The sequence below is a fragment of the Penaeus chinensis genome, chromosome 25, assembly GCF_019202785.1.
Source record: "Penaeus chinensis breed Huanghai No. 1 chromosome 25, ASM1920278v2, whole genome shotgun sequence".
Lineage (NCBI taxonomy): Eukaryota > Metazoa > Arthropoda > Malacostraca > Decapoda > Penaeidae > Penaeus > Penaeus chinensis.
In genome coordinates, this window is record NC_061843.1 from 9863637 (window position 1) to 9868636 (window position 5000).

General features: G+C 32.2%; 1 long non-coding RNA gene across 1 annotated transcript in view; it reads right to left on the reverse strand.

Annotated features, from left to right (window-relative positions):
* LOC125038730 overlaps positions 1–3652 on the reverse strand; it is a 4086-nt gene extending 434 nt beyond the window's left edge. The window contains exons 1-3 of the long non-coding RNA XR_007116072.1: positions 3518–3652; positions 2299–2543; positions 1–1357 (exon numbers count right to left, since the gene is read on the reverse strand). The exon at positions 1–1357 is cut by the window's left edge and continues 434 nt beyond it. This is a non-coding gene — a long non-coding RNA (uncharacterized LOC125038730). The remainder of the gene's footprint in view (positions 1358–2298; positions 2544–3517) is intronic.
* Positions 3653–5000: the final 1348 nt, after the last annotated feature.

Below are 5000 nucleotides of genomic sequence, written 5' to 3' on the forward strand. Positions count from 1 at the left end.
ATAGATGATTTAAAGGAAATAACTGTAACAAAATATTTTATGATAAATTAAGGTCCTTTTCATATATGCATCTTTGAATAATATAATGAACACACAGGCAACTGTATAATGTGTAGTGAATTGTCAAAAAATTATTTGCTGATGATTACAAAATCTTGGGAAGATATATGTTTGTATGTAATATTACTTTACATGATATAGAAACCATATATTTTTTAGCCAGAGTTGTTTTTTCCAAGTTTTTGTTTTTGTGTGCCCTTCTTCTTCAAGGAAATTCATCCACAGCAAGGAGGCTTTGTTGAAATTCTAGAACAAGGGAGAGTAACCAGGACCTACTTAAGCACCTTAGAGTTACAAAAACATAATTTGATGTTTAAGGATATGAAAGCTGTATATGGTCCAGACCTTTAGGTACCAGCCTCTTTCTAGACAGGGATGGCAAACTCAAAATCCTTTGAGGCCCAATTTTTATTTCAGCTACTGTCTTGATGGCCAATAAAAGGATATCATTGTTCCCAGGACATCATTAAAAATTGGCTGATTATGTTTATTTTACTTAATCAATTTTGTATGGTGATAGTAATGGTAACAAACTGATAAAGTGTATGCATTAATCATGCATGAGATGCAACAGTTTATTGTATTTTAGTTTTAAATATGAGGTCTACTTTGTTATGATATCATACATGTAGAAAAAAGTAACCTTATTTTCAACTAACTGCACTGCGAGTGTTTCTAACTTCACATGCTAATAATTTTTCCTGCCACCTGTAGGCCATTTATGACCATTATGAGTGTTACATTGGCCGAAGGACCATCACTGTGACACCCATCATCTAGGACTTAAAAAAGCCATTTGTATGACTGTTATTTAGGAACTCCTATGCCATATAGTGAAGTTAAATAATTGTTTGGAGTGTCAAAAGCAGTCACATTTGACCTGAAAATATTAGAAGTCTTGTGCTGTCACGGCACAAGCAAGTAGGAAAGGGAAAGAGAATTTCAGCATTTTCTCATCAGCCAAGTGTGATTGGTGCTCTTGTTGCTTGCCATATCAGTGGTGAAGCCGAGAACCTGTAGTCTAACTACCTTGTCAGAATAATGAACAGTGTAAACTTAATAGCTGTTTTTACAGTTTATCAGAAATTTACATGCATACACACAGGATTTCCAGGTTGTGCCAATGACAGTAGAGTATTTAGATCAATCAGACTGTTCAACAAGATGGAAACTAGACCATGGATTCCTTCTGAGGACCTACTTATTATAGGAGATTTGGTTTTTGCCTTACACCAACACGTGAGGGTGTATTTCTGAGACACAGGTAATTCCATGGCAAATTGTCAAAAACAAAGAGCTGCAATTAAAAAAGAACCTTTGTTAATATGGGAAGGTTTTACTTGCAGTAATGAGGCACTGAACACTACAACCAAATAGAAATTAAAATGTTAGTAGTGAGAGAAAGATGCTCTTAGCCTCCCTTCTTCAAAATATACTCTTATAGTCAGTTACATGTTACTATACATATTTGTAAGGCAAATGCAAAGTTCAAAGTGAAATTGTAACCTATGATTTTTTTCCCCTTTTTTGGCAACTTGACCACAAAAGACTTATTTTTCTTTATTTAGTCTTCCCACCTTAGACCAGTTTCACTTCTCCTGGAGTAATAAGTAACAAATATCTATTAATTAGTTTTAAAATAAATTATTTTTTACAAAAACAAACTTACAGTCTAATAACCTTTAACTTAAAAATATACATACAAAAGCTCAGAAATATAATGTAGCAAAGCAAAAATATAAGACTAGATATAGATATATGTCTGTAGAGGTGATAGTGCCCAAATATTTGATTCATTTAATAAAAATATGTTCTTTTTTCAGTTATATCTATAATTAATCTCTTCAATAAAAGTAACTTTAACAAACTTTAAGTAATAAATAGGTAAAATACATATATATTCAATATCTTAGTTACATAAGCCTCCTGTCATGAAGATAAAAGCAATAAAACAATAATAAAAAAGGAGAAAAATGTGATGCCTTCTCCACATACAAAAAATAGAAAATGATAAAGCAAATATAGATAACTTTATTGGAACAGTAAAAAAAAAACTTGCCTAAACTGTTATTAAGAGGAAATATGGATAACAAAAATCCTTCACTAAAATGTAAATGGATCTACAAAGTTGCAATATTAAGCATAACATTTAAAGTGCAACACATAAAAATATGTATATACACGTATACAAATACCTACATATGTCTGTACATGCATACATACATACATTATACTCACACAAAAGGCGAAGATGGAGAAAGTTTACTTGCTTTAATCTCTCTATTTTTTCTGCTATTCTTACTGAAATTCCCTCCTTATCTTTGCATTCTCTTCTCTGGTATTTTCTAATTATTCAAAATTTTGTAATTCCGCATGCATATGTCTTCTTCCTGAGACGAGCTGTTTTCTCTTCCTGGAAATTAGCTTTTTTTGAGTCCTTGTAATCCTTGTGGTGTTATAACAGGTGCTGCTGCTGTTGTTACCTGCGGACGGGTGGAGAAGGAATATTGGGTAACAATGTTAATACTTGGGTAACAGTTATTGAGTTGGTAGTTACTAGTACTGAGGTGGAATTTAAGAAAGTGTTGCAAATATAACAAATACATGTGTAGTTACTGGTGCGTCTGCTTATGCTGGAGAATTGGGATCGCCATTTCCATAACATTAAGGTTAACTGTTGGTTGAATTAGAATTAGGGAAGCCAGGAGGTCAAAATGCTGTGGTTCTTCATTCTAAAATTATTTATTTTTTTCTTGTTATTCTCATACTAAATGAAACTGGATTTTAGCCACTGCTGTTATGCACAAATTTTAGGAACAGTAATATTTGGGTTGTGAAAGGTGGGAAAAAACATATCTAAATGAATTTGAATTTATACAAGCAAAAAAGTGTATCATCTTGATTAGCAATGAATATTTTTTGGATATTTGTTTATATATTGTACAGTATTACTAAAGAGGTAATTTTTATTTATTTTTTATTTGCATTGATAATTTAGACACTGTCCAGAAAAAAATTATGAATAATACATTAAAGACTAATGAACTTATTACAGATCTTGTCTGTGAAGCTATCAACCACTCTATAAACTACTGCCAAAACTCCTTACAATGTCCATACCAACTTAGGCAGTGTGTGCCCTCGTATATCAAACGCAATGAAACTTTCAATTTACTAATCACCTCTGTCCTCTAAATCAAATGCAGTCAGAATAATTTTTGAAGCACTAATTACCATATTTGATGGAAGGTGAAAATCTTCACATTGAAATAACAGTAAAAGTCCTCTCGCCGGAAAACAAATTCTAATAGGATGTAAATGTTGTTTATGAAGTTTTAAATTTCATTCACACAACCTAAGTGTAAGAAATTATGACCTTTACCTTACTGTAGGAAATATGAACACCTCATATGGAAATTATTTGTACTAAAACAACATCAGTGATCTGTTACTTCACCTGTACTAAGAGGTTCTTCATTTGCATCATCAGGGAATTCTCCAGATATCAGCTCTAACTCCAGTGCTTTATTGCTTCTCACGCTGCAGAGTGGTTGCAATAATCTCATACAGAGAGCAAGATGGCCCTGGCTGTGGGCTCCTTATATATAAACATAAATATAAATATAAATAAGTAAGTAAATAAATAAGTAAATAAATAAATGAATAAATAAATAAACACACACATCTGTATATTTATATATATGTATGTGTATATATATATGTACATGTATATATATATGTATATATGTGTGTATATGTATATATATATGTATATCTACATATGTATGTATGTAGGTGTATATATGAATATATGTATATATGCATGTATATATGTATGTATGCACATATATATATATATATATATATATATATATATACATACACATATATATATTCTTATACATGTGTATATATTATATATGTATATGCATATATATATGTATATATATACACATATACACACATACTTACATACATCTGTACACACATGCACACACATACACACATACACATACATATGTATATATATATATATATATATATATATATATATATATATATATATAACACATATGTGTACATATATGTATATATATGAATATATATGTATATGTATGTGTATAAAAATAAATAATATACACATGCGTGTATATAATATATGTGTATGGATATACGTATATGTATATACATGTATATATATGTATATATATGTATATATACACACATACATATATATACACATCTGTAGATGCACACACACACACACACACACACACATGCATGCGCGCGCGTGCGTGCACACACACCCACACACACACACACATACATATATATACACATCTGTAGACGCGCGTGCAAACACACACACACACACACACACACACACACACACACACACACACACACACACACACACACACACCACACAAACAAACACACACCACACAAACAAACACACACCACACAAACAAACACACACCACACAAACAAACACAAACACACCACACAAACAAACACAAACAAACACACCACACAAACAAACACACCACACAAACAAACACACCACATAAACAAACACACACTACACAAACAAACACACCACACAAACAAACACACCACAAACAAACACACCACACAAACAAACACACCATACAAACAAACTCCACACAAACAAACACACACCACACAATCAAACACACACCACACAAACAAACACACACCACACTAACAAACACACACCACACAAACAAACACACACCACACAAACAAACACACACCACACAAACAAACACACACCACACAAACAAACACACACCACACAAACAAACACACACCACACAAACACACACCACACAAACAAACACACACCACACAAACACACACACACACACACACACACACACACACACACACACACACACACACACACACACACACAC